The sequence below is a fragment of the Aphelocoma coerulescens genome, unplaced genomic scaffold, assembly GCF_041296385.1.
Source record: "Aphelocoma coerulescens isolate FSJ_1873_10779 unplaced genomic scaffold, UR_Acoe_1.0 HiC_scaffold_75, whole genome shotgun sequence".
Classification (NCBI taxonomy): Eukaryota; Metazoa; Chordata; class Aves; order Passeriformes; family Corvidae; genus Aphelocoma; species Aphelocoma coerulescens.
The window spans coordinates 921,200-941,950 of NW_027184061.1; the positions used below are offsets into that span (position 1 = coordinate 921,200).

General features: G+C 52.4%; 1 pseudogene; it reads left to right on the top strand.

Moving 5' to 3' along the window:
- The window catches only part of LOC138102437 (uncharacterized), a 705,988-nt pseudogene that overhangs the window by 348,323 nt on the left and 336,914 nt on the right, over nucleotides 1-20,751 (top strand).

Sequence of the window (20,751 nt, forward strand, 5' to 3'; positions counted from 1 at the left end):
GTGGTCAAGTGTTTGGAAAACCTTGCAGAAGGTCCCTTCAGAAACAGGCAAGGCCATTGCAAAAGGGGCACATGAGGCATTTCTGGAAACAAGAACCTGGTCTTCCTGGCATCAGCAGCAATGGAAAAGAGTTGGGAAGGAGAAGCCAAGGGAAATAATTTCTGACAGGGTTTATCAGCACTTGTCATAAGACCCAGAAAATTGGGTCAACTTGAAGGAAAAACCAAACCAAAGCAACAAAAGCACATGGAGGGAGTGAACTGACAGGCTGTTGTTTTGGGAAGCTACGGCCGGGTGAGGCTTTTTCAAAACAGGCTACAGACTGCGGATGCCAGGAAAGATTAACGCAGGGCCCGTGCACGGGATAAGAGCTGAAGCACTCACCTGTCCAAAAAGCTGACAATGTTGGGGTTCTTCTTGTCCTTCAGGACCAGGATCTCATTCACAGCTCGTTCCCTGTTCTGCCCTCTGAGACTCATTTTCTTTATGGCCACCTGAAAGGACATTGCAGCCCTTGAACTGCAGGAGTCTGGGGCAGGAGGCCGCAGCAAACACGGAGCGAGTCTTTGTGGAGCGACGGAGCCGGGCTGTGCCAAACTGCCTTGGGATGGGACACCCGGGCTCAGCAAGTGACATTCCCACAGCCCATTTCTCTGCTCGCTGCGGGGCCGCTTACAGGACACAGGGCCAGAGACATTTGGCCTTGGAAGCTCTGCAGAAATGGGCCCTCAGCTCTCAGCCTCAAAGCTCTCACAGCATTCTCTGCACCTGCTGTCTTCTCAAACCGCCTTAGTTTACCACCACTCTCATTATCATTCAAACACATTTTGCAAGCAGGAAGTAATTCTGCTTCTGTGAAAACAGAGCAAAACAGCCAGGAACCCTTTAGCAATCCTGGGGGATTTGGTCATGATTTCAAACGCAACTGCTCTGTTTGGGATTGCACAACAGAGCAAACACGCACAAACATTGCTCAGATGATCCCTGTCACGGGCTGTCACTGACACCAGACCCAAACACAGCTGCAGCGTTTAGGAGAGAGCTTTGCTCTGCACATCCATCTTCTCATTCCTCTCCCTCTCTCTGGGAACAGCTGCAGTAGGACTAAAACCCCAAACTGATCCCAAGAAGGATAACTCCTTAAGTAGGTCTTGAGGTATCCTTTGAAGATGAAATACAGGATGGAAAAACTGCTAAACAGTGTTCCTGTCTGAGGCTGGGATGAAGATAAATTAGGCCTCAGCCTCCACCAGCTGATGCACTGATGTTTTCAGATATGAAGACCAAGCCAGCGTGTCCTGCTCTGACAGACACCGCTGCCCTCCTTGCATTCCTTTGGGCACTTCAGAAGGCTCAAGTCTGTCCCAGCCGTGCTCTGCAGGCTGACACTGCTGTGCCCTCAGTGGAACAGCCTGTGCAGGAAAGCTCTGCTGGCCCCCCAAAGCTGCAGCCACAGCTCCCAGCAGAGGGGAAAGCCCTCGAGAGCTGCCCGACGCGCTGGGCGTGGTGACACTGACCTCTCCTCCAGTGGCCCTGTCGAGTCCTTTATAAACGGTTCCGAAAGCCCTGGAGACAGAACAGCAGAGAAGAAAGAAGCAGCGCTTTAGGCCCTGGGAGTGAAAGCCAGCCCAGACAGGAGATCTCTGCTGCCTGCAGCGTTTACAAAACACCTGGGTGCATCGACCCTTCAAACAGCAGCGCAGCAGCCACCAGCCCTGTGCCACACAAGGTGTGCGAGAGAAAACTGAGGCCCAACACGAAGGAAAAGGGCTGGAGCAAATCCCAAATGTCCACACTGAATTACTTTAGTCCAAAACCTAGGGTGGGAGCGGGTATCTAAAGAACTGGAAAAGAATGTATTTCATCCTTTTCCATTTCCTGCCTATGAGCTGCAGGATCCACAAGGGCCCTGCCATCAGGCAGCTGATGCATTTTCCCCTCGAGTGCAGCAGCTCTGTGTCTGTTACTGAATGTACGGGGCTTACTACCTGTGCTGAAAAAGGCACTTATTAGTTTATCTCTGGTTTCTGTTTCTAAACCGTTATGTTGATAATCCTGACCGGTGGATATTTTAGGAAGCAAACTATTTGAAAGGAATCTTCTTGGGAACTGTTTTCTGACAGGCACCAGATAGTGAGCTGCTCTTTCAGGCAATCAAATTCCAGGGACAGAAGATCTTCCAGGTCCTGCTCCTTGCTGCAGGCAGGACACTGCCGGCCTCAGGGGCCTCTGACGGTGCCTTCTGACCACAGTTACCAATTCTGATCAGGACTGAGAGACAGCAGGATCGTGGCCCAGTGTCTGAAGCTGTTTGCAGCTTGCCTGGCTTCTCACTTGATCCTGCACCAGCAAATACCTGGCCCCTGCTTGTGCAGAAGTAACTGCCGTGCACTTACCCTTGGCCAACCTGCTCCAGTTCCAGGTATTTCTCGGCAGGCTCCCCCACGCTCACGGTGCTCCCTGAAAGAAACCACATGGAAGACGCTCCCTCCCAGATGGAGACCCCGCCTTGCAGCAGGGCCAAAATGCAGCCCCACTCCCTGGGCCGGGAGCCCCTTGCTCTCAGCTGGGCAAGGACAATAAATGACTCTGTGACATTCAGCTGCACAGCAAGCCTGGGTGCAGCTGATGCTGAGACACACACGCAGCACCCTGCTCTGGCACACAGCAGCACAGCAGACGTACTCAGCTGCATCAGGCACCACTCCTCTCTGCCCTCTGGCTGCAGGGCTGTGCTGCTGTCAGAAGGTTCAGCCCAGGATCCCGCAGCAGAGGGAGGTTCAGTGTCCTCTTCCCAAGCAGAGGGAGGTTCCCCATCCTCTTCCCAAAATTCAGCAGGTTCCTGGTCTTCTTTCCAAGCCACGGCACTTTTGCCGTCCTCTTCCCATGCCGGGAGAATTGCACCGTCCTCTTCCCAAGTCCCACGATGTCCTCTGTTCTCATCCCACGCTGGGAGATATCCGTCATCCTTGTCCCATGGCAGTGGAGCCTCGCTGTCCTCGTCCCACACCGGGTGATGTCCACCATCCTCGCCCCACACCACAGGAGCTTCACTGTTGTATTCCCAAACCGTGGGATGTTTGCCCTCATCTCCCAGGACAGAGGGAGGTTCACTGTGGTCTCCCGGGACAGAGGGAAGTTCACCATCATCCCCCAGAACAGCGGGAAGTTCACTGCTGTCTTCCTCCTCTTTGGCCTCCTCTTTGGAAGCACAGGGAGCCAGAGGAGGAGCTGATGCTGCTTTTGTGCCCTGTGGACAGATGGTAGCGTGAGGGACAGGAAGTTCTCTCTCAGTTATCGCCTTATTTATCCTCAGCTACACATCCAGCTGCACTAAGCAGAAATGGGATTCAGAGCTGTTCAAACTAGGAATGGGCTAAAGTCGACATTGCCACTTATTGCTGGGCATTCCATATTCCACCGTGGCTAAAGCCAGCAAGCAATCTTCTGCCTGCAAAACCAGACCTGCAGCTCTTCAAAAGCTCTTCAGCAGAGAAGGAGAAAAGTGCCAGGGATCCCTTTGCTGCTGCTGCTGCTGCTGCAAAGACACTGGCAGGAACTTTCCTTCAGCCTCCCAGGCTGGCGCTCGACTGCCACACGCCAAGCTCACAACTCTCTGCACAATTCCCACCACCAAAGGTTCCTTTCCCACTCACCGAAGGAGGAGCTGCTCGGGATCCACGCGTGAGGTGCCCTGCAACGGGACAGGCAACACGAACCAGATGCTGTTAGGAAAAACCTGCCCGTGGTGGGAACTCCCACGGAGCAAGGACACCCCGAGAGAGCATTTTGCTTCCACAACATCCCTCCAGGAGCCACAGTCCCTTCGCACAGCAAGCAAGAGAACAGCACAGAATCCTGGGCTGTGTCAGCTCTTGGCTGCAGCAGCCAACGCAGGGAGTTCCAGGCTCCGCTGGCACAGACTCTGCGCTTGAGGGAACAGAACCCCCCCGGCTCCATTGCAAATGCTGTGCACGCCCCGCTGGCTGCAGACACCCCCTTTTTCAGCTGCAGCTGCTGGCAGGAGCTCTCCTAAACCAACGGTGTCTTAATGGCAATTTGGTTACAAAGGCAGCTCAGTTCCAGTGGGAGAACAGAAAGCACACAGCAAGCCCGAAGGCACCGACGCTGCAGCCAGGGAAAACCTCGACTTACGTGCCAAGTGGGCTAAAAAATACCCCGAATAAGCCACAGAGTACAGAGTGCAAACTGCAGCAACCGCTTGCTGGATCATTTTGGCCGTGCTGCACACGTGGCAGACTGTACCCCTGCAAGCCCAGAAGGACACCCGGCAGGGGCTGGGCTGGCTGCTGAGAATGCCTCGGGCAGGAGGATCCTCCGGCAACCAGCGGGCGCCCAGAGCCGCTCTGGACACTGAGGGCTCCGTGCCCACAGCAACGGGAACACGGCGAGGACGCGGCAGCGTTCCCGTGACATCACAGCAGCAGCTCCCGCAAGAACCGCCTGGAAGGTTCTCCTCTGTCACAAAGGAGCACAAAGGATCCTCCCGGGGCACAGCCTGTTGCTCAAAGCATCCAAGAGGAACCCAGAAAATGCAGCAGACCAGGACAGCCCATAGCCAAGCTTGAACAACGAAATCAAAGCCATGCACTGATGCTCCGAATTAGGGGCGGGAGTCGGGAGGCTGCAGGGCTTCCCAAGGAGCCGGAGGCAGCCAACACGCAGGGCTGGGCAAGTCGGGCCGGGAGCAGCGGAGAGCTTTGTTTCCCTTCTCAGCTGAATGGCGGCTCGGGCCGGGCCCGTTCCAGGGCTGTTCCTCAGCTGCGGCTTTCCCCTCACGCAGCCCGGGGGGCGCTGGGAGCGCGGGGCGAGGCTGGGCCGTGTGCAGAGCCCGCCCCTCGCTGCGATTGGGCGGTGCTGCCGTCAGTCGTGGTTCTGGCGCGCTGATTGGTCGGAGCGGGGAGCAGCCCGGGCCCGGAGCCGCCGGCAGGGCGGCCGTGGCGCAGCAGAGGCGCCATTGGCGGAGCGTCTGTGCGGGCCCGGGAGCGGCGGCGGCGGCCGGAGCCCGGTGAGGCGGCGGCGGAGCTCGGAGGCGGCCCCAGCGCAGGTGGGAGCCGCGCTCGGTTCTGGCGGGGCTCGGCGCTGGCTGCGGGCGGAGGGGGCGGCAGGGGGCTGGGGCGGGTTCGTTGTGCCGTGTGGGCGCCGTGTTCGCCCTGGCGTGAGGGCGCTGCGGGAGCGGCTGCCCGCGCTCTCCTTGCCGCTGATGCCTCGGCAGGAGCCGGTGCCGGAGCAGCGCTGGCTCGTCCCGGCTGCTGTGGGTAGGACAGAGGTGGCTGCCCCGTCGGCGGGAGTGTGCGGGAAAGTTCCCGTGGCCAGAGGTTTGTGTCCCCAGAGGAGCCGGAGGAGTCCTGTAAAAGGAACTTTATTCCTGGAGCAAGGGAGAGGCCACGGGGCATTTCCCGTGGGCTCTGTCCAAGTGTTGGAGGACGCAGCCTCCTTTTTATGCCGATTTCCTTGGCCGCATCTCCGTGTCCCTTTCCCCCGTGGCTGAGGTCCTTGGAAGGTACAGACTTCCCGATCCGCCTGCTGCATGTGCCCCTTAATGTGCACCCCCACTTTGTAGAACATCCGATATTCATGGCTCTGTTAAGTCTTTGTTTCCTTTGTTCTCTGTTTCACGACTTTTCCTTGGCCATCACTTTGTCAAGAGCACTTTGAGTCCTTTAATTTTCCACAACCTCCTGGTCCTTCTGCTGAAAGAGGATCTGATGCCATCCCAGGGTGAAATGTGGCGTTGCTCATGGGAGTGGATTGGTGGGTGAGAAGGTCAGGAGCTGGAGCTGTGGGCTTGGTTATGATTTGGAGGACAGCTTGTACTCTAATGATGCATGGAAATGATCTGTGGGTTCTCTGGCACCTGGTATGAATTTGTTTGGGTTCCCAGGGGCTGCTCCATGGTGTTGTAGGATTTGTTCTGGTGGCCGTTCATCTTGTCCCCATTTTTGGGTGCTCCCAAAAATGCCAGGGATGCATCCACTGACCGCTTTTCTCGGATTAAATCATCACATCCTTGGATTCCCAAGTGATTTCGCTGACCTTGTGGCAGCAAAATCAGCCCAGTGCTCAAACCCACCCTGTATAACCCAGACAGTGCCAGCAGATGTTGGAGTGGGGAGAGGGATGATTCCCCCCCGCTTTTTTGAGTGAAGTTCTCCCAACATTCTCCGTTTGCTGTTTTCTTTTGCAGCTTCAGGGATTTCTGTTGCAGAGTCCGAGATGCTCAGTGTGGGCTCTGCCTTTAGCGATGCAAATTCCGTCTGTGCAGGGAGGCAGAGCTTGGGGTGAGGGGCAGAGGGAATCAGCCCAATTCCTCTGGCAGGCAAGGAGAGCCTGGGACATTGTGCACACTTCCCCCAGCAGAGATAATTTGCATTTCTAAAGCTCCTCTGCTGGCTGTCTGGAAGGGAGCTTCTCTTCCAGGGCAGCCATCAGGTGACTCACAAGTGGCCCCCAAAAGCGGCTTTTTTTCCCCCTTTTTTTAAAAATATTTTTTAACTGTTTATGAGGAAAAGGGTCAGTTTTAATGCTCTTCCAGTTTTGCAAAATGCAGCCTACAGGTGAACATCGAAAAACCCATTCCAAAATTCTGCCATCACTAACAGCCATGCACACACATACACAAAAATGCCTCAAAGCAATAAAGATTTTTGCTACTTCTCCTCGGACTAAAAATTGACTCTCACACCTTTAGCCCAAACCCAACTGACAATATCAAAGTAGGACTATTAAGAAAAAACATTCTAATGGTGTAATCTTGTCACAGAAACTGCAGGATGACCAAAAACTCTCCAACTACCTTTTTAGTGTTAGGGGATCAAGGCATTACTTTATTCTGGCCAGGATGTGCAACAGAAATCATTTCATGCACACATAGCCCGGGTGTGCAGAGAAAATCATCCCATGGCACACGAGTTTTACTCAATTTTTCCTCAACTTGATGCAGTCTAAACCCATCGAAATCCGTAGGTTTAATGTTCATTGGTTCCAAGTTGGGTAGTTCTTAGTATTTGGTTTCCTGTTGGCCCCGGACTGCTTGGCCTCTGATGTTCATTAGGTCCACACTCCTTGATTTCCTTCTCAGCCTTTTCCAGAGCAGGGGTCTCCAGCTGTGCTGGGGGCAGTGTCTGGGGTAGCTGTTCCTTGATGTTTGCTGATGGGCGTTGATGTTTTGTTGATGGGCGTTATCTTTTTGGGTATCTTTTGGGCTATTCCCAGTCTGTTGAGATGTTAAGCTCATCTCTGTTGAGTGGTGTAACATCCCTTAAGAAACACTTTAAAATTCCTTTCGCCAAGACAGAGGCAAACCAAGCCTGAGTAGAGAAATAAAATTTTAAAACAATTCTGAACTTGGTCTATTTTCCAGCAATCGAATCCCGCCCAGCCCAGAGTGTGAGTGTAACTGAGAGCCAGAGTGGAATTCTCCCGCTGTCTCCCGCAGCAGCTGTGGCGAGTGCAGGCACAGAAAGCTCTGAAGCTCGCCCGGTGCCAGCGAGGATTGGCCCCCAGTGCCCGGAGATGCCAGAGGAGGTGCCCAGCCAGACAATTTCAGCAGAGGATCTGTGGGCAGCCCCCGGGGCTTGCCCCGCTGTGGAGCCCTGGCTGCTGCTGCGGCCCCTTCTGTGCAGGGGCAGTGGCGGCCTGGCCTGCTCCTCCTGCAGCCGGGGAGTGCAAATCCGCGGGGCTTCTGAGAGCTTGAGGCGAGGCTGAGGGGTCCCCCCGTGTTCAGCTGTGCTGGCGGCTGTTTCTGTGCTCGGGGACACTTGGAATGGGCCACGCCCTTGGCCACCAGTGGTGCTTCTTTGCACTCCTCAGGCAGGACCCGATGTCCTGGTTGGATGCTGTGGGCAGCAAAGTCCCAAGGCAGGGTCTGTGCCAGCCGAGCTTCCTGTGGAAGAGATTTCACAAGAGACAGGATTCTGGCCACAGACTGCTTGAAACAGACATCCCTTATCTCCACCCCCACTAAGTCGAGAATTCCCAGGGTGAGGAATTGAAACATCAGTTCCAGGGGAGATAATTGAATATCTGCCCTGGGTCTGGCTCTTCTTCTTGCCAAAGCCAATGGCAGCAGCCGTACCCGTGGCATCTTGGTTTCTCTCAGCAGCTTCAGAAGGTGTTTCTTTATTTCCCCATTCATTCTTTCCACCCGACCCGAACTCTGGGGGTGCCAGGGCGTTTGGAGGTCCCACTGTGTTCCTAAAGCAGCCAGAATGGCCTGAAGGATCTTTCCTGTAAAATGAGTTCCCCTGTCTGAGTCTATTGCTTCCACAATCCATATCTTGGAATTGTTTGTTCCAAACATGCCTTAAGAACTGATGCAGGGATTGCTGAAGCAGTCGGAAATGCTTCTGCCCCGCTGTGAGCTGCCATGCTGTTAGCAGAAGATATTGAAGCCTTCCTGCTCAGGGCATTTCAGTGCCAGGCTCTTCCAGGCACCCCCAGCTCGGCCCTTTGAGCTGAGCATGCGGGCGCTGAGCTGCGCTTTGTCTCCTTCCCTTTCCTTAAGAGCAGCGTGTCTTGTCACTCTTTTCCCTTCTGCTGCCCTTGAAGCCCCATCCCTAAACACCTTTTCTCCCTCAGGCCAGGGAATGTCTGGTCAATCTCTCCTAGGCCGGCTCTGGAGCTCTGTCACTTGGCTGCAGCCATGGGTTTCTTGCCAGCCCCGTGTCCAGGGCCGTTCAAACAGGAGGCTGGGTTCAACCCTTGCCCTGTCCTCAACTCTGAATCCTCCTGTTCCATCCAACAAGTTTCATTCTGTAAGAACCCAGCGCTGCTCATCCATTTAGAGGCTCCTTTGGTTAACAAAGCTTTACCTTGATGCCAGGCTTGAACAATGAGAGATTCTGCTGCTGTCAGTTTTCAGGCCTCAGTTCCCAATAAAGCCGGGGCTGCACAATTCTGCAGACAATGAGGCCACTCTCTGGCCACTGGGTTGAACATTTGAGCCCAGGAATTCCTTTGGCATGTCCCTGATTAACGTCCACATGCAATTCAAATGGTTTTTCCCTGTGTGGGAGGGCCAGGGCAGGAGGCTCAGTTAATCTGCTTTTGAAGCCTTGAAAATTGTGCTTTCCTTCTGGTGTCCATGATGGGGTTTCTTGCCTGGCAGGAGAGGAGAGTTGTAGGGAGAGATGCCTGGCTCCAGAAGCGCTGCCTTTAGCAGGGACTCAGTAAGAGGCTGTAACCCCTTCCTTGCCTCCCTTGGAACAGGGTATTGCTTTTAGACACTACTTGTCCTGGATGCTTCAGAGGAATTTGGAGAGGCTCCATATCTGATTTTCCCTATTTCCGTGGGGCTGCCCACACTTCTGGGTTCCCTTCAGCAGAGGCCTTTGCAGACATTTGACACCAAGGTCCAGCAGCATTAGCCTCTGTATCTCCTTTGACAATATGAATTTGCATTCCCACTTCAGCCACCAAATGCCTTCCCAGTAAATTATAATCACAATTAGGAACAAACAGAAATTGATGCGTTTCAAACCCATCCCCCATATCTACTCATAGTGGTTGAATAAAACACACCTGCCAATCTTTCCCACTTATTCCCTGAATAATCAAGGAACTTCTTGACAATTTCCCCCCTTAGGTGTCAGATTCGGAGTGGATCGAGAGGCCCCTGTGTCCATCAGGAGCGGCCTCGTCTCGATCCAGACGCGCCCTGAATGTTCTCAAGGGCTCTGGTGCGGTGGGTCCCTGGTCTGCTGGGAGCTCTGCCAGCCCTGACAATCCATGTCCATGTGGGGTGGACTTGCTGGTGCTGAGGGTGCTGCTGTCTGTGCTTGCAGTGTCCTTCTGGCCTGCAGATGGACCCCTGATTCCTTGCCAGGGGCTGTTTGGGTGGGCTCTGCCGTGCCGAGGAGGGCAATGCCTGTGCCAGGTGCTTGTGGCCGCCGCCGTCCCCTGGGTGCTGGGGCCCCCTTGGGCCCTGCGGTTCATCCCTGGGGGGCTGTAGAAACTCTGCCATGGCCTTTGCCTTCACCTTGGCCTTTTGCTCATCCCTTCTTGCATTGCCCTGCTGAGCCTTTCTGACCAAGTGCTGCAGGGGCTTCTTGTGCCTCTCCTGCAGCCCCCTCAGTGCCCGTGGGTGCTCATCCTCTGACAGCTGCTGAGCTTTCTGCAAAATCATTCATTTCTCCAGTGACCCAAACAAGATCAATGAAAGTAAATCCTGATCCTTCCACATCCCGCAGCCTCCTGGGGGCCGGGGGCCACTGCCGGCCCTGCCCGGGGGGTGTTGGGGTCAGGCAGTGCCCGGCGCTGAGCCCCGGCTGCCCCACAGCCCCGGGCCAGCCCTGTCCTGCTGCTCCCCACCACAGAGAAACACCCTTATCCTGAGCTTCTTTGTTTCCCAGTTCTGGAAACCAGGGATACGGAAGATCTGGATCAGCTGGCAGATGTTGAGGATAAGATGGTGCTGAAGAGCATCCCAGTCCTCACTTTTTTCTCTTCCTCTTTTTCATCTTCCTTTTCCTTTCTTATCACATAGATTCCTCTGCTGCTGTTTGCCTTAACCATATTCCTGCACACTCCCTTCAACCAATCCCTTCCCAGCACACCAACACCATCCGTCCCCTGTTGCTGAGACCCCTTCTCGACTTCCCTTTTTACCCTGCTGGGTGTCCATGTCCTTAATTAGCTCTGGGAGAATGTGCAAACTACCTCAACATTGTCCCCTTTTGATTAGGAAACGATGTCCATGGTTCTGTTCCGGCTTTGTTGTTGTTCTGGAAGTTGAGGAATTGAGCAGGAGCTTGGCTGAGCAGCAGTGTGTGTCAGTCAGTGCCATTTTGTGGAGCTGCTGGTTTGTGCTGTCACTTGCTTGTGTGCAAGTGCGTGTGGCTGTGTCCGAGCAGATTCAGAGCATGTGTTTGTAAGGAGGCGTTGGTGTTGTTGGTTCGCTGGGGGTGCCCGGTTTTCGGGACATCCCCCCTGGAGCAGGGTGTCCCCCCTTGGTGCAGGCGCGGCCCTCAGGCAGCGCTCAGCCAATCAGAAGGCGCGGCGCTGGTGACTCAGCAGTTGCCAGGCAGAGCCGCAGCGCCCGGCGCTCCCCAGCTGGAGCCCACGTGTGGCCCGGCCTTGGCGCCCCCCGCCAGGGGAATTTGGGGAGGTGGGAGGGGGGGAGCGCCAAGGCCGGGCCGGGCCGTGCTGTGCTGGCAGAAGTGGCTGCGGCGGGGGCCGAGTGCGGGCAGGAGCGGCCGAGAGCCCAGCGCTGCCCCAGCCCGAGCTGCCGCAGCTGCATCGCTGCTCGTGCTGTGCGATCCGAGAGCTCTGGGGGGCAGAGCGAGCCAGGGCTGGGTGCTGGGCCTGGGGGGAGCAGGAGAAAGGCTGGAGGAGCAGGGCTGGAGACCAGAATGGTGAAACGATGGACGTGGGAGTAGCAGGTGGGATTCTGCAGGAGAAGGAGTAGTGTGAGGAAGACGAGTGTGAGGAAGAGTAGGGACACAGGAGGAGGAGGAGCAGGAAGAGGAGGCACCGCAAGGTTCCAGCACTCGCTGTATCTGCAGCCTCCCCCCAGCCCCAGGAGCGTTGCCTCCCCCATCCAGCAGGTGATCAGGGAGGGGGATCCACGATGTTCCCGTGGGTGAATCTTGGTGTTTCTGAGGTTTCTTGGTTTCCATGTTGGTGCTTTGGTTTTTTTGTGGGGGCTGAATGTGTTTATATTTTTGAGGGGGTTTTGTCTGAATCTTGATGTTTTGGGTGTTTTGTGTCTATGTCTTGATGTTTGTGGGACTTTTGGTCTGAATCTTGGTGTTTTGGCGGTTTTTACAGACACAAGATGCCCGGCGATGGACCAGGGCAGGAGGAGCCCCCAGCCCATGGCGCTCACCCCTTGTTTTTTCCCCCCAAACCAGGATTTGTCATTCCCAAGGTGTGGCCGGATGGAGGAGGAGGAAAAGCCCCGGAGATACCGCACGAGGAGGGGCTGCAAACGCAGCCCAGAGAGATCCAAGGAGGAAAGAGCCCCCCTGTGCCGGGAAGGTAGCCTGAGATCGCGGGGTAGCTTGGAGGTGGGGGAGAAGCCTCAGGGCGGGGAGAAGCCACAGAACTGCTTGGAATGTGGGAAGGGCTTCAGCTACAACTCCCATCTGAGGGTACACCAGATGATCCACTCTGGGGAACGGCCCTATGAGTGTGGGGAGTGTGGGAAGAGGTTTCAGACCAGCTCCGATCTCCTCAGACATCAGCGCATTCACACGGATGAGAGGCCCTTCCGCTGCCCCGACTGCGGGAAGGGCTTCAAGCAAAACTCCGCCCTCGTCACCCACCGGCGCATCCACACCGGGGAGAGGCCCTACGAGTGTTCTGAGTGTGGGAAGAGGTTTCAGACCAGCTCCGATCTCCTCAAACATCAGCGCGTTCACACGGATGAGAGGCCCTTCCGCTGCCCTGACTGCGGGAAGGGCTTCAAACGCAACTTCACCCTCATCAGGCACCAGCACATCCACACTGGGGAGAGGCCCTACGAGTGTCCCCAGTGTGGGAAGAGCTTCTCCAGCAGCTCAAACTTGACCCAACACCAAGGGAGGCACCGCTAAGGGAAGCCCTGCGAGTGCCCCGAGTGCGGGAAGAGCTTCGTGCGCTGCTCCAGCTCCATCCCCTGTGGGAGGGTCGGCATTGGATGATCCCCAGTGACCCCCGTGGGGCAGAGCCCTGGTGACCCCCGTTCCGGGTGATCCGCGCTGGGTGGGGGGAAGGTGTTGGAGAGATTTCTTTGCCTTCTCCTTGTGCTGCTGGGATTTGGTTGGTAATAAATTCCCTCCCTGTGCCCAGGCTGGCTCTGTTGTGCCCCTGCTGGTGCTCTAACACTGTCCTCATCATTAATTGTGTTCTTCCCTGATGAGGGAGACGTTCAGATTTTTTCTAGGAGAAAAAACAAGGCGAATGTGACTTCATGCTTCTCAGCCTCCTGGTACGTGTTTATTAATTGTTATCTAAGGAGTACAAGCCCCTGGCATGGCTTAGACATAGCACAGAGCAGACAATGCAGCAAGAAAACAACTTATCAAGATTTCACAGCCTTTTTACAGGTAAATTACCCCATGAAAGCTTAAAACACAAGATATTTTCACTTTTTTACCCATGTCCTAAGTTTCTAAGTTCCTGAGTCACGTAGACAGGAACTGCGGAATTCTGTATCCAATCATCCCAAACCACTATTGCTGCAAAATATGGAGTTAGTGAAGAAGGAGAAAGAAGCTTTTAACTACAACTTATTCTGCATTTTGTGGTTTTCTACTTCTATCTATTTACTATGGAAATAGACCTAAAAACTAAATTTTTCACCCTGTGCTAATATCACGCAGTATTCTGTCACCTAATTCACACCATTGCAGATTCAAATTCTTCCCAGAGGCTAGGCAAATTTTCCCATGGACAAAGGTCAAAGCCAGTACTGTCCAGAGGGGTAAAACGTTCCAAAACAGGCAGAGAAATATTCTCGGCATTCTAGGTTCCCATACATTTGATGACTCATATGGGTTTTTTTCCCTTTGCTTTCTGCCAGGTAGGAGCAGCTGTGTACTTGGTAATCAGCTTACTCTGCCTTTGCTTAACCACTGCGCTCTCGCTGTGTTCTGGCTGAGGGGGGAAATGCTGCATTTTTCTGCTGTTTGTTTTCTGTGTTCAGTCTACAAAAGCCAGTTTTACCAAGCCCTTGAAACAGCCAGAATATTTAAATAGAGCATCGAAGTAAAAGGAGGGCTGTAGAGCTGATGTAAATAATCCTTTCCCCCCCTCTGTGGTCACTTTCTCTGAACATGGTAATTCTGGACAGTATTGTAAGAGCACAGAGGCAACAAAAGCAGGTGGTTACTGTAGTTTCAGTAAATGAAGCCAGTTTTACTTGGCTGAAGGTGTTTTCTAATTTCTGTCCTCTTGCCTGATATTCATGAAGGGCCTTTCTGAGCGCATTGAAGTCCTGACTGTTTTCATGTAACATTTGATCTCTTTTACCTATAAAAGCACAGGGACCATCTCTGATGTTTTTAAGTACATCCTTAAGCCCAGGGTTTTATTGCCACTGTGGCTGACTCAGATCTGTGGAGGAGCACAAGCACTTTCCTTACGCTTTGTCCAGAGAAGCTGGGGCTGCCCCCGGATCCCTGGCAGTGTCCACGGCCAGGCTGGGTGGGGCTGGGAGCAGCCTGGGGTAGTGGGAGGTGTCCCTGCCCAGGGCAGGGGTGGCACTGGATGGGCTTTAAGGTCCCCCCAGCCCAGTGCATGATTCTGTAATTGAGTGATCAACAGCACCTGTAGCTGTGGGCAGAGCTGGGTTCACTTGAAGTTCAGGAAACAAAGCAGCAGCCACAGCTTCCTCGTGCCCAGCCGGGGCTGTGCTGTGGGAAATTAACGGGAATTGTGGAGGAAGAGATTCGATGCCATTTCCAGGGAGCTGCAGTATGTCTGTGGTCATGTGGGGGGATGATGGTGAGGATGAACCTGTGTTATGATCAAACAGACACTTGAAGATGCGAAAGGGGTTCCGTTTGCTGTTATTTCATTAAATGAGCATCTGTTGAAGCCTTGTGATTTTAAAGCTGACTTTACAGTGCTTAAATCTGAATTTTCTTTGCAAATGCCATAAAGCAAACCTGTCTCCTTGTCCATCTGGGGCTTCTTCTGTTGTGAGATTTTAATGCCTTTTGTGTAAAACTTGGCTGTGTCCTGCCCTAATACCTTGCCAGGTCTGTGGCAGCTGATTTGGTGGCTGTGAATAGCTGTGATCCGAAATGGAATTCCTGTCACTCGAGGGCTTCAGGAGGAAGATTACTCAGCAGCAGCCTCCCCTGCACCAGGATGAAGGACCTGCACAAACTTCTGCCAAACAGAAATTGCAGGAGATGGCCTTTGCAGTATCTGCAACAGTTTCTTTTGCTCAGTGTTTAATACTGAAGCCTGAAAAGGGCAGAAGGGTTTTTGCAGAGTGTAAGGGCTGCCAGCGGAATCCCCAGGTGGGTCTGTGCATTCTGTCATTGCCAAATGCACGTGGACGTGCTTTGTTCCCGTTCCTGGTGTTGTGGAGCAGAGTTTGACAGAAATGATCTATTTTAGTGTGTGCACATAAGTGCAGGTACCAGTCAGTGTTCAGGGAGAGGGCTAAAAATTACAGCTTAAATCTTTGATTTAAACTCCATGGAAGTTTCATGAAACTTTCATGGCTTTCTGAGAGCAGAACTGCAAAATGCTCGAAAAACAAAGTGCGAGACAAGTTTAGTGGTTGAGGTTTGTTAAATTCTTCTTTCCACACCCCTGTGCCTTGTTCTGAACCTCCTGTCAGGAGTTTGGCATCAGGGAAGACAAAGGTGACATTTTACAAGGTCTCTGACTCTCAGGAGATGTGGCCAGTGGGGCTCTGGGGTTTGTTGTGTTTGTGTTCTTTTTTCTTTTCCCAGCCCTTATCTCCCGGCTGCCTGATGGCAGGAATTTACTGCAGAGCTCCGAGCCCTGCCCTGCTGGCCCAGGCACAACCTGGAGTAACACTTTAAACCCTGAGGAGCTCTGTAGTAGTTGGCAGATTCTTGTGGAAGAGGATTTTTGTGCAGAAGCCATGCCCAAAAATATTTTTCAACTTTTAAAAAAGCATTCATTATAAATTCAGGTGTTTTAATCAGAACTGGTGTTTACTGTGGCATCACTGCAGTGTTTCCTCTCTGGAACTGCTGAGGTTTTTAGCTCATGGCTTGAGTTCTTCAGTTTGGGGAAGCAGAAAGCCTTTGGCTGATCTTTTTTAGTTACTTTGGTAGCTGAAGAGTGTGTGTACATATCCACACAAATACATACACTTAATAGATATAGGAAAAGCAGTGTTTGGTTGGAGCACTAAGCATCTGTTGTGCTTCAAATTCAATTAGCAACTCACCATCTTCGTAAGAACACCCAGGACTGTTCACAGTGAGTGAGTATTTAATTTTATAAAGGTGCACACCTGGGGTGTGTGTGGGCATGTGAATCCAGGACTTACTTGGACTTTGCTAATTGTGTGCTCCTCATACTGTGTTAAACCCCAGAGATTTTAGTATTGCTCTGTACTGTGCATCGTGACTTTGGCATTTCTGAGCTGTTCATTTTGGCAGTAGTGCTGGGTTTTGATCATTTTTTCAGTATTTGAATTGGCACCTAGAACCAAGAGGAATAAACAATCCCAACTATTTTAAACTACAGCTATGATTTGTTTTTTAAGATTGGATGAAAGTCAGCTTAAACCTCCTTTGTGCCAACACTGGAATAGCAAGTAAGAAAAGAATTACCCTTTATAAAACAGTGACTGTAAAGAATCTGCAAGTGAATTGTTTTGATTAATTGGTACCACCTTGAGCTGATGGGACTTTGTATTAAAATTGATTCCTTACTGTAGGGAACAGATTTTTCCTTGATAGGTGGTGGTGTGACTGCAACAGTGCTTTTGCTTTAGAAAATTGTCTGTGTCGTTGTCTTTCATGCTCTCTGTAAAATGCCAGCATAATTTGGTGTTAATCCACCTGGATTTTTTCTTATTTTCTTGCTCCATAAGAAAAGACAGAGCAACTGGAATGGTGATAAACACGAGAGAGGTGATGGGAGGTGGGAGCAGGGAGCTGGAGCAGGACAGGCAGAGCCCGTGGGGTTGATGCCTCCTCAGGGAGTTCACTGGTGATAAAACGTTTGGAGGAGCGGCTGATCCCCTGAGGGCTGTGCAGCTTCAGAGGGACCTGGACAGGTGGGAGAGATGGGCAGAGAGGAACCTTTGGAAATCCCACAGAGGCAAAGGCACATCCTGCACCTGGGGAGAACAACCCCAGGCAGCAGCACAGGCTGGGGCGACCCGTGGGAAGCAGCTCTGTGGAGAAGGGCTGGGGTGCTGGGGCAGGAGTGTGTATGAGTCCAGGGGTGGAATTTCAGAAATCAGGTGTCCTGTCTGAGACTGAAGGCTTTGGAGAGCTGCAAAGACAGCCAGAACAGTTGCAGCTATAAAAGCCAACAGAGAACAGTTCTTGTGGTACAGAGAATGAGTGTTAAAGTCAAAGGCAGGATAGGAAATAATGTGAATTAGGGAAAAGAGATGGCCCTGGTCTCCTCTGTAGGTATAAGCCTACACTAATTTAGGTTGTTTTGAGTTTTCCACCCAGATCTTCCCCTATCTCAAAATTTGGCTTTAAGAAATGCCATTTTTACCTCTGACTAGAAGCCAGGTGGACACTTGTGAGAGAAACTGGTGCCAGGACAGGAAAATCCCACCGAGGGCTGCTATTTCCAGTTGAAAGGTTGGTTAGACTCAAACACTGAGGAGGCTTTACACAGTCTGTGGGGAGGGAAAGGAATGATTCAACAGTGTTTCCAGTGAAGAAAGTTATTAACTGTTCCTGGCCTTGTCCCTTCATCTTGGGGGAGCAGCTGTTCAAATCCAAGCAGGCCAAACCTGAGCAGCTCATCTAAGCCAGGTGGCATGAAAGGAACTTCGGTGTGCAGAAGAAAATAAGTTTTGTCTCTGGGCGAACAGCTCGGTGCAGGGTTTATCTGCGGCTCTGCGCTCCCGCGGAGCCCGAGAGCAGCCGGGTGCTGATAACTATCAAAGAGAGCTGGGGCCGGGTCAGGCAGCCTGTTCCTAACCCAAAATACAGCATTTAGCCCAGATGAGAACCTGAGATGGGGCTTTGGGATCGCAGCCTGTGATCATTGTGTCTTGTAAAGCACTCCTGAGATATTCAGAATTTGTGCTTTTGCTGCTGAGCCTGATTCCCGGCAGGCTGGGGCCGGGTGGAGCAGGGAATGCTGAGGGGGCCAGGACTCCAAGGCTGTTTGGGAATTCCTGTTCAACCCTGCCAGCCTGGCCTGGAGCTGCACACCCCAATCCTCCCACACTGAAATGAATCAAAGCTGTTTAGTCTGACTGAGCAACCAGCATTCCTGGGGTCAAATAAAAATTCTCTGTGAAGCAGATGCAGCAGTTCAGCCCTAAGTGCCCAGCTTGCTTCAGGTCTCCAGAGCTCACTTTTTTGTGCAACATCAGCTTTTGAAAAGTCAAAAAGAGAAAAGTAATTAATAGATAATAACTAGATTCATAAAAAATCAAGACACTGAAATAACACAGTTTTATTCCCGATACCCAGCAGGCAAAAGTTTTTTAAGGATCTGCTGGAGCTTCAGCTGTTTTCCTACTTAGTCCTGCCGAGGATGTGTCCAAACCCTAAATATGTTCGTCTGCAAAAGGGTGACACAGGGTTTTTCCTGTTGTTCAACCCTGGAAGACTTTGAGGTTTATAAATATAAGGGGGAGTAATTGCAAGTTGCTGTACTGTATTTATATTGGTGCTTTAATAAGTAGTAAGTCATTTAATAAGTAATAAAGTAATAAAATTACAGATGGACATGATAGGAAAATAACTTGCTGCAGGAAAAATTCCTCAGGACAGCTGGTTATTCCCAATATCTACCACTGTAATTGAGTAAGGAGAAATGGACAACAAGCCATGTCTGATTACCAACATGCTGATGTTGTGCTCTCTTCCCCAGTCTGCTCTCAAAAGATCTGGGACTGACAAAGATGAAGGAATTTGAAGAGCTGTTCTGGTTATTTCAGAGGAAGTTTAAAATGGAGAAGGGATTGGGGTGATTAGGAGGCTCTCATTACCCATCATTTTCAGTGCTGCCTTTTGTAGCAAAAATGACAAATGTGCCCTGTTGGTGTTGTGTTGGTGTTTAGATTTTCTGAGTCCCTCAGCCCTGAGCTGGGTTCCCATCCTGGTGGAACTGTCCTGCCTGGTGCTTGCAGGATGCCCTGGAACAAACCCTCTGCCCCACCATCCACAACGAGCAGAAGGGCATGAGGACAGTGCTGCGAGGATGGGCAAGGAGGGGCACTTTGCTTGGGGAGAGTGGGGCAGGAGAGGCCTTCAGTGGCCTGGCAGAGATACTCCGAGTTTTTGTTGGTTTCCATACAACAAAAGGCTTCCCCTTCCCTCAGAGATACGGAGTGATGCTCTTTGCCGGCTCCTCCTTTCTCTCCTGCCTTCCTTTGCCTGCTCTTTTTCCCTCCCAGTGTTTCCCTTTGCCCAGGGCAGCTCCCAGCCATAGACCCTCCCCTGATGTTTTTTTTTCCCCAGTCCAGGGGCTAAAGCAGCCCTGGATGAAGTTGTGGAGGCTGGCAGTGAAATGTCACTGTAAGATCTTGCTCCATTTGGGTTTCAGCCCCTTCAGAGCTTTGCCTTCAAGGGCAGGAACATCTTTTCCTCGCTGGGAACTGGAATTCCAGCCGATTGCAGTGTGTGCCATGGATCCCAGAGGGGCATTCCCGAGGCTCCCAGGCTGCTGGTCCTGCCGTGCCTCCCAAGGGAGCTGTGCAGGGCCAGGGGACAAGGTCCAGTAGCTGGGAGGGCTCCCAGAGTAGACAGCAAAGGCTGCTTTGCTGCACATTCTCCAGCTGGAAGCAGAGGGAAGAAGGGAAGGGAGTCCCTGACAGAATCCCAGCATGCTTGTGGCTGGAAGGGACCCTGCCCATGGGTTAGGATGCCAAGAGGGAGAGACACCTGTGCCCCAGGGAAGGTGCAAGTGAGACCATATGAGGGCAACAAATGGATTTTATTGGACATGCATTTTATTGAACAACGAATGGGAGGGATGGGATTTTAGAGGATGTGTGGATGTGTATTTTAATTTGATATTCTTCTTATTACTATTTCCTATTTCCTCTTCTTCATCTAAGTCTTCTTCTTTTCCTTCTTTTTAATTAGTTCTACTACTCTTGCTTCTTCTTCTTTGTCTTACTCTTATTCTTCTTATTACTATTTTAATTTTTCTTCTTATTTACTACTACTATTTCTTCTTCTTTATCATATTCTTCTTATTCTAATTAATCTTATTCACTTGTTATGCTTATTCTTTTCTTTTTCATATTCTTATTGCTTACTACTATTTCTTCTTCCTCTTCTTCTTCTTCTTCCTATGCTCTTATTATTCTTATTCAACTTACTATTTTTATTAATATTCTGTTCCTTTTTCTTCTTCCTCCTATTTACTACTGCTATTTCTTCGTCATCACAATATTCCTATTCCTATTCTTTTTTCCTGTATGAGGAGTTTTTCTTAATTTTTGTTTGTTTTTTTTTTTTTAAAGCATTACTATTTCTTAAAGTCAACTTGCATTTGTTGAGTCAATGTCCTGCAGCCATGTCCGTTGCCTTTGGTGCCACCAGGGGAGGTTCAGATTCAATATCTGAAGCAGTTTTTCCTTGGCAGAGGCGTGAGGCACTGGAAGAAGTTTTCCAGGGCGGTGGTGGAGTCCTTGTCTCTGCAGTGTTCAGGAGCTGTGCAGATGCGGCCCTCGGGGACGCGGTTTCGGGGCGACGCTGGCTCTGCCAGGGTGCCAGTGGCAGCGGGTGCCCGGCAGGGTCTCTTGGTGACTCTCTGGGCTTCCCCGCCGAGCGCGCCGGCACCGAGCGCGCTCCACGGGCGCTGCTTGGGGCCGGCCACGCCGGTGACTTTGGGCACCGGGGAGACGCCCCCGGCACGGCCCAAAGCAGCCGGGGCAGCTCAGGCTGCGGGGCCCGTCCAGGCCGAGGCCGCCCCGGGCCGGGCGGGCGCTACTCCCGCGTCCGCGGCGCCAGGCAGCGGCAGCGGAACAGCGCCCGCAGCGCCCGCAGCGCCCGCCTGAGGCGGCCGGGCCGCTTGCTGGGGGCAGCCGGCTGGGCAGCCGAGGGGCCGCGGGGGCTGCGCGGGGCAGGCCCCGGCTCCTGCCAGGCCAGCACAGGACAAGCT